This window comes from Oxyura jamaicensis, chromosome 15 (genome assembly GCF_011077185.1).
Source record: "Oxyura jamaicensis isolate SHBP4307 breed ruddy duck chromosome 15, BPBGC_Ojam_1.0, whole genome shotgun sequence".
In the NCBI taxonomy this organism is placed as follows: domain Eukaryota; kingdom Metazoa; phylum Chordata; class Aves; order Anseriformes; family Anatidae; genus Oxyura; species Oxyura jamaicensis.
Window position 1 is genome coordinate 1425684 of NC_048907.1, and position 8869 is coordinate 1434552.

An 8869-nucleotide genomic window follows, 5' to 3' on the forward strand; every position below is an offset into this window, starting at 1 on the left:
AAAGGGGATTTGGGGGAGTGGGAGATGAGGAGGGGGCAGGAACAGGGATGCTACGGAGCCTTGTAAATGAGCCACACCAGAGCTCAGCATGGCAGCGTGGAACAGGGCAGCCTCAGAGCCACGTGGGCTTGGGAGGTGACAGCGGGGACAGGGATGGGGACAGGGATGGGGACAGGGATGGGGACAGGGATGGGGACCCCTGGGCACAGGCAGGAGGTTTCTGTTCAACCCCAAACGGGGAGAGGCGGCCGCAGCGGGGGCAGAAGGACGCACCGCTCAGCACCCACGGCCCGGTGCGGGAACGAGCTACCACGGGAAAGGTCACCCCGCGGTAAATCACGGGGAGCACGAGATAAAATACAGAGGAAAGTTTGACGACACCTTGCCGAGGGCAGCAATAAAGCACGGCGCCGCTGCCGGCCGCCCGTGACCTTCCCCTCGCCTGGCGAACGTCTCCGTCGGGGCCGGCCGAGCCGAGCGTGCCCCGCTCCCCTCCGCGCTCCAGCCCCGGGCCTTTCAGGGGGCCCTGTTAATAATTAAATGTTAATCTAAAAAGCAATTTTAGCTGCAGCGCTGCAGATCTGGTTAGAGATTACATTAGCATGTCAGAGTCAAGGGTAATTTTCTCTAACCCCTCTTGTGATCTCTAAAACCCGCGGATCTTAAAGCGACACCAGCTCCTCTGAGCGCAGCCGGGAGCTGGGTTTGTACCGGGGAGCGGTGCCAGAAGTGGCAGGACCCCGCAGCCAGGACCCCGCAGCCAGGACCCCGCAGCCAGGACCCCGCAGCCAGGACCCCACAGCCAGGACCCCGGTGTGCCACGAGCGGAGCCGCAGCCCCCGGGCTTGGGTTCACACCCGGCAGCCTGCTGGAGCTCGTCACAGCAAGGCCCCACCGCGAGGAGCGTCCCAGCTCAGGGCGTTCCCAGCACCTGGTTTATTCACGTTTATTCATTTTCCTGCTGCTTGCCCAGCTCGCGTGGTGGCAACGAACAGCCCGAGGCTGCAGAACAGCATTCAGGCCAGACCGACGGCCACGGGGACGCTTCCCCCACAGCTCCGTGCCCTGCCGGTGCCTTCTCGTCCCCGCGCACGCAGGACGGGGGCTGCGGCACAGCCTGGCGCTGCCTGGCCCCAGCATCACGTCGTGCCAGCCGCAACAAGCACCCGAGTGTCTGAGGAGCAAAGCAACGGGAGGGAGCTCTCAGCGCGCCCTGCCAGGGCCAGAGATGGAGCGGGACCCGCACGGGCAGAGAGCCCATTTGAAAAATGAGCATGAAACCCCCCAAAATTACCTTCTGCTCGGGAACGGGGCCACAGAGGCGGGGGTGACCCCGCGAGCCCAGCCCCGCGCAGGGGAACGGCGGCACGGAGCGCAAATTGAATCAGAAGACAGAAGTAAATTGCCTCCTGACTGTTACAAATGACCTGATGGAAGAAATAAGGTATCAGATGTGTACGTAACAATGGAATTAAAAAAAAAAAAAACAATTCAAGTGCTATTGAGCATTCGCAGACATCCTCGCGAAGGACTAGGGCGGCCTGGTTAAATTTATGTGTCAGCTTTAAGGAGGCCTCTCGTCAAATGAGCTATTTTGGGCAGAGATTAAAGATCTATTTTAGCTGTGAGCGGGAACAGCTCTCCCTAACAGGTTAATGATGATTCTGGAAAGCGGAGCAGCCCCGTGCCCCTGCGCTGTCTGTGGCCCCAGGAGCATCCCCGTGCCGGGGGGGCTGGGACGCGGTGTGAGGGTCCCCGTGCTGCTGCCCACGCCCCCAAAACCTCTCTGTGTCTCGGTGCTGCACGAGCCCCATTCCCCCTCGGGTGCTGAGCTGGGGTCTCCATTCCTGGTGCTGACATCCTCCTTGCAGCCTGGTCGTGCCCTGGGGATGCTCCCGCTGAGCACCCACCGATGGCACCCCATGGCCGTCCCGCTCGACATCCCCAGCCCTGCTGCAGCTGGATTCAGGCACTCTGCCAGCGTCGGGTCGGGACAGTTTGGGTCCCGGGGAGGTCCCTGTCCCGTGGGGAGCTGCTGTAGGACACCTGCAGGCAGCACGTGCTGGATTACCAGGGCTTATCTCGGGCAGGCTCAGGAGCATCGCCCACACCGGCAGCACAGAGCCAGAGGTGGGGAGGAGCGGCCGAGCACGTGTCGGCTGCGGGAACAGGCACACGCTCGTGCCAAGGCAGTCGCTACGTGGGACGGGAACAAAACCAGCAAAGAGGCCGCCCTTCACCTCTTGTTCTCCATCAGAAACCAAATCCCACAGTCCAACACCGTGCCTCGACCCTGCACGCCTCTGTGGCAACACACATGGCACCGAACAGCCCAAACGCCCACGGCTTCCCGGGGAGCCCCCGGAGCAGCAAAGGGACCTGGGCACGAGGGGATGTGATCACAGCTGGCAGCAGCTTGGGGACCTGGGGCTCCACGTGTGCCACGAGACCTGGCAGCCCCGGCGCGTGTCCGGCCACGGTGCCCAGCACCCCTGGCCTCCCCCAGGGCCGCCCCGTGCCGCCCGTCCGGCGGCACCGCGCACGGCGAGGGCAGGCGCGCGCCGCGCGGTAATTACAGCCCCGAGTGGCGGAGCTGTGAAAGAATCTAACGAAGGAATCCAGGGTAGATCGCGCTGCCGAAATTACTATAATCAAAGGCTTTCACAAAGGCTTCAAATGCAACCAATTACCCTGAAAGGCAAGGCAAGAAAGAAAACAAATTAACGTGTTTGCACAGAGCCCGGCGGCGGCGCACGCACTGCCCCGCACCCTCCGCGACCCCGGCCCGGCCGCTGCTGTCCCCGCGTCCCCCGGCACACAAAGGGGCTCTGTGCCGGCGCGGCGGTGGTGGCACAGCCCGGGGTTGCGGGGCGGCCGCGGGACAGACCCCGCCACGGCTCCTTTCACCGCCGCGGCTCTTTTCAGTGTGCCGGGCCCTCAAAGCATGCATTGAGGCCAGCCCCGCGCCTCCCCGCCGACAGATGGGAGGCTATTCACCGCGCCGGCTCCCAGAGCCCTCCCGGCCCCCCGTGCCCGCCGCCCTCGCCTAATTAAGTTATGCTTCGTCTGTGCTGCGAGTCTGGGGGGGGGGGGGGGGGGGAAGGAAAAGGGAGGAAAAAAAAAATCAACTTCTTTCTTTTAATATTTAAAGAGAGTCCGTCACCCTGAGTCTATTCTGTAATACAAAGCTCTGGGGATTTAAACCCTCCTCACCCGGAGAGACGGAAATGAATGGCGCTCTTTAATGAGCCAGTTCGGCAGAAAAGATAGATTTCTGAGATTACTGTAGGAATTCTTATAATTGATGTGTACTTTTGTAACAAGGATTATGCCACCATCCGGCCAAGCAATTCCGGCTCTTCCCCCCCTCCGGAGCTCGCCCCGCGCTTCGGGGTTCGCCGCACGCCTTCCCCGGGGAGAGGAGCGAGCCCGAGCCCCTGCGGGGGGAGCGAGGCGGAGTAGGGGGGGGCGGAAAAAGCTCCCGCTAAAGAAAAATTAAACAGGCTTTTCTTATTTAGCCGTAGATAATGCAACGCAGCCACTGAATAGGAAAATAAGGCATCTATCAAGATTTATATATTTGTTTTACAAAGGCCTACTTTCTCCTGCCTATTCTGCGAGGCCAGATGAGCTGCTGAATGCGGAGTAATTAAAATGAACACAGAACAATACACGAGCCCTCTGAAGAACGCGGAGTTTCCCTTTTATGTTTATAGCAATTGTATGAAAATGTACAACACGGAATGGCAACAGCTGACAGCCGAGATGAAGCAGACATGATTGCGAGTTGGCTTCCTCCCGCAGCTGATTGGCATTAATTGTGCGCGTTTGCAAAGCAGAACAGAAAGTCTGACATTAGCTTCAAGCGAACATTTCTTTCTAATAGTCTTAATGATTACGACGAGGGCTGATGATCATTGCGGTGCGTTAACGGCCCGGGGAGCGGCTGTGCGGCTCCTCCCAGCTGTGCCGGGCTGGCCCTGGCCCTGTCCCCAGCCCTGTCCCCGTGGGGACAGTGCCCAGCAGGGGCTGCAGGCACCAGGGGTGGACCCAGGCTCCAGCGCTGCCCCAGGACCCCAGGACACGGCCGCATCCTGAGCCAGGGCGGACGAGGGGAGCCTGGTGCGGGATGGGCTGGGGCAGGGGACGCTGCCCGCGCGGCTGCCGGGCAAAGACAGGAAAGCAGCGTGCAAAAAACCCGCATGCAGCAGCAGAGCCCGTTATTAGAAGCTGATTAATTAAACCTAATCCGAGTTTTCATCACAGACTTCTTGCTGGGCGGGGTGCTTTGTCGGACGTCCTTTTCATGCCCTGTGCTGGCGGCACGGCAGCGGGAGGCAGAACCCAAACCGGGAGGCTCCGAGCCCGGCCACGGGACGGGGCACCGGTGCCAGACACGCAGGGATCCCCAGCCCTGAGCCCCCTGGGTTTACACAGGAGGAAAAAAAACCCAAACCCACGGCCAACGGGAGCACAGCACCACGGGGTGCAGGCAGCCGGTTATCCCGCTGGGACGGGGCTGCAGGTGACAGCAATGCCACCCGCCTGGCCACGAAGCCTGGCTGTCAGCGGGGCCCCGCGCCCCTCCCGGCAGCAGGCGAAGCTCCGTGGGTTCCCAGGCCATAAACTCGACGGCGAGCAGCCAGGAAACATTCACACGGCGTGCGCACGGCCCCTGCTTTATCGGCCGTCCCCTCGTAAAGCTCAGGGCTCCCACGACAAACCAGGGCTGCCTCGAGGTGCCATTTGTGGTGCTGACGCAGGCGCACGAGGCGCTGCCTCAAGTCACCCTCCGCCACGTGCTGTCCGTCAGCCTGGGCGATGCTCGGGGCTGCCAGGACATGGACACCATCCTCCTGCTCCCCGGGTCGGATCCTGCCCAGCCCCGTGGTCCTGGGGTCATCCCTCAGCCCTCGGGGCCAGCCACAGCTCCGCACCTTTCCAGGCTATTTACGGCCAATGCATCGCTCGGCTCTGGGAATCCCCGGACCCATCATTTATTCCCAGATGAGAAGAAATCAAGGCACGAGCCCCCTCCTCCTCTCCTTCCCCCAAAAAAGTCTGTAAAGAAGAGCTATAAAAGCGGCTCGTTATCTCACCTAGCGAGGCTCAGACTGTATGTTATTGCTAATTGGGTATAACATCCTTGTCTTGTTCTGCTCTCTGAAGCTAAATCAAGAAAGCACCACTGCTGCGAACTAATTATATCTCTGGACTGCAGACTCCAGCTTGTCTTTCCCTTTATTGAGTTAAAAAATGGTCACTAACCTTAATCTCTCATATCCCCAAGCATTACAGCTGCTGAAAAACTGCCGCTTCCACCCGGTCTGTGCCGGGAAAGCCGGAGCACGTGGCCGGAGGGGGCTGCTCCTCGGGGAGGAGAGGAGCCCCCAGCACCGTGCACCAGACACGTCCCATGTCCCCCACGGGACCCCAGCTCCTGGCTCCGCTGTGCCCACTGTGGCCCCACGGCACTCGTGTCCCCTCGCCACCGAGCCTCCAGCAGAGGCAGCCCGGGGCTGTGCGCCCCCGCTCGCTGCTGCTTCCTGGCTTTTCCTTCTCAAGGGAAGCCCGAGCTGCTTTTGTGAGGATTTGGAGTAATCGTGGCCCGCAGCTCGGTAGGAAGGGTGGTAGACGGCAGCACCAGGACCACGTGCAGCAGGGACACCGGGCACTGCTCCGGGCCCCCCAGCGGGGCTCAGCGGTGCCGGGTCAGTGCCCGAGCTGCGGGAAGCACCTGCCCTTCCTGGGAACACTTTCTCCCTTTTTCTCCAAAAGATGGGGGTGAGGCTTCGTTTCTCTCCCTGCCACAAGCATCCCTTAACAAACGGACACGTCCCTGACTATTAATTAACCTGAACCACTTAAGACAGCCTTCCGCTCGTCAGCTTTAAGGGCCAGCTCTTCGCAGCAAATCCAGCGATGCGCAGACGTAGGCTGCTTACGTGGAGCAGGGGACGAAGGCGAGCGGGGTGCCCTGGGCCAGCCCAGGCCATGCCAACGACCCCCCCCTGCTCAGCACCACTAATGGCAGGATTTACACCACGCAATTAGCCAGGATGCACGGCTACAAGCGGTGCGGGGTGGGCACGGCACAGGGCTCGCACTGCTGCCGAGTGCCCCCCGCCACCGCCACTTCCCCCACCGCTCCCTTGTCGTGCGAGCGCAGCTGACCGAGAAAGCAGCATGAATATTTATCTCTGACAGCTAAATCTCTCCACTGCAGGGTATTAAGGCTTTATTAGTGTTTGGTTACCACCGATGAGGAGCCAGCCCTCGCTCTAGCCCGGAGCACGGCAAAATGACCCGCGAGAGGCAGATGGTGCGAGGCTGGAGCATCCCCGACCCCAACATGTGCCTGCCCCCACTGGGACGGGGGGGTCACGGGCCTCAGCCCCGTGCACAGGGCTCCCAGTGCCACCGTGGCACGCTGCCACCTCGCCCTTCTCGCCCAGCCCCTCTGCGCCCCCAGCCCCACGGTGTGGCCGCCTTCCTGGGGTTTGCCCCGCTGCGCCGCGCAGGATGGGACGTGACTTGCCGCTTTGGGTTAAAACACTGCTCTGTTCTCTCTTTAGCAAAAGGAGTCCCAGGGGCTATAAAAATTCCCAGCAGGCTCTTGTCAGTCTCAGGTCATTAACTTTCTTTCATTGGGAGTTTGTTTACAGGCAGCCATAAATAGCGGCGCCCGCGCTGTGCTGCGGGCCGGGGCTGCCGGAGGGAGCAGGGCGCAGCACCCCGGGGTACCGGGTGCTCCCCAGCACCCTGCCCCGATTACTGACCCACCGAGGGCATCGACACCCCCCTGTCCTCAGCTGCCCTCCTGCGACCACATTTCCCCTGTGCCTGGGGAACTGCCCCATGTCCTTGCCGGACAGGGCCGCCCCTGTCCCCGCACACAAGGCGGGTCCCGTGATGCGCTGCAACTCCCCTCACCGGGCTCTGCCCTGACCTCATCCAAGGGGAAAAATTAATTACCAGCTCGTCAGCACACCACAGGAGGCTGTGGGGGCAGTCACCAGATGCCTCCCAGAGTGTCTGAGAGCATGGACCCATTGTGTCCCCAACCCGACGTGTCCCCAACCCGACGTGTCCCCAACCCGACGTGTCCCCAACCCGACGTGTCCCCAGGCCGCCTCTCCAGCCTCCATCCCCTCCATTTGGCACCGTGGTGTTTCACCAGCCCGGCCGGAGCAGAGGCAGCAGCCCAGGGAACCAAGCCCAGGCTGCTTTGGTTCCTCCACCTCCATGCTTCCTCGGCACGGTGCCGGAGCACCCACACACCCAGCCCAACGAGTAGGGACGACCCCAGTGCCCACACACCCCAGCACCACGAGCACATCCCGCACCAGGAGCGCATCTCCCACCGGGCTGAGGAGCCGTGTATCAGCAACAGGCTCTCGTGCACCTTCTGGCTCACATCCCTCGCCCAGGGCTCCCACGGGACTGCCGGGATCGGGAGCATTATCAGAGCCGAGCACAGCGTGCAAAGCCACCAGCTGCAGCTCCAGCAGATACGGGACCGGGCAGCCCATCGGTGCCAGGGTTTGGCGAGGCTGAGCCGCAGGTTATTTGCTCCCCCAGCCAGGTCTTTGCTCCCCATCCCAGCTCGCTGGAATGGCCACCACGGAGGGGAGCCTGGGGCTCCCACCTCATCAGCCTAGCTGGGCTGGGGAGCTACGGGCACAATTAGCACAGCCGGGCAGGGTCTGTGCCGGGCCGGGAGCTCCCCTTCTTTTATTTCGCAGGGCATCCAAAGAAGCCAGCTGATGCTTTGTGCGCCCTGGGATGGGGCTGGGCCGGCGGAGCACGTGGGGAGAGGTGGGGGCTGCACAGCCGGGCTGGAAGAGCCGAAAAGCCCAAGTCAGGCACAGCGCGGGGACTTCTGTGCTTCCGCCAGGCCCCAGGAGAGCAGGGCCCGGCCAAAAACCCCCAGCTTCATTGCTCACGGTCCCCCCACGTCTAGGGAAATATCTATATTTTAAACCACACGCTCGCACAACCTGTAATCAGAGCAACACAAATAGCCCCTGCTTCCCATGTAAATTAAAAACACCCATTAGGCAGATTTCAAAAGATGTCAGTAGGCTTATAATTATACACGACATCCTTCCGAGATAAAAGCGATTACCGGGGATGCAAATCACTTAGCAACCAATCAGTGCCCCCAGAGTGCAAAGCACTGACCAGCCATCCATTTTCGCCTCGTCCTTTTATTCCCCGCATCGAGCAAATACAAACACAGATAAAGAGAGGCACAATAGCTCTTGACACGCAAATAGGTTAACATAATAAAGCCAGCTTTAGCCGGCTCACTCGAGGGAGAAAAGCAATTCTCAGGCAAGCAGGAGGTAATAAAACAGGGCTTTTGTGTTCCTGGCTCCCATTCTCACCCCTGCGCCAGCTTTGCTGCATTAGCTGATAGGCATCGCGGTTTGATTGAATTACCTTTCATGAATATTAGCTTTTTGAGGAATGCGCAGGCAGAAGAGAAAGAAGAAATGTCTTATTTTTGCATGCATGCGCCCGCTGCAGACGGACATGCGGCTGCACAGAGGCCGGGGGCCGGGAGCGGTGCCCCGGCAGCTGCAGCCCCCCCCCCCCCCCCCCCCCGAGCCCACCCCGCAGCTGCAGCGTCCCCGCAAGCTTCAGGGGGTGCTCGGCCGTGCACAGCACCCCCCGTGCCAAAGCTCGGGCAGCACCGGCACAGGGTCTGATCCTGCCCGGAGATGCTGCTGGTGCCCCCCGAGCCGTGCAAGGAGGGCAAAGGCTGAGCAGACCCCAAGGGTAACGGGGAAAGGGGGCAAACCGAGGCCACGCTCGCTCCAAAAGGAGCCACCAGGACCACGAGGCTCCCGCCATGGCCTCGTCT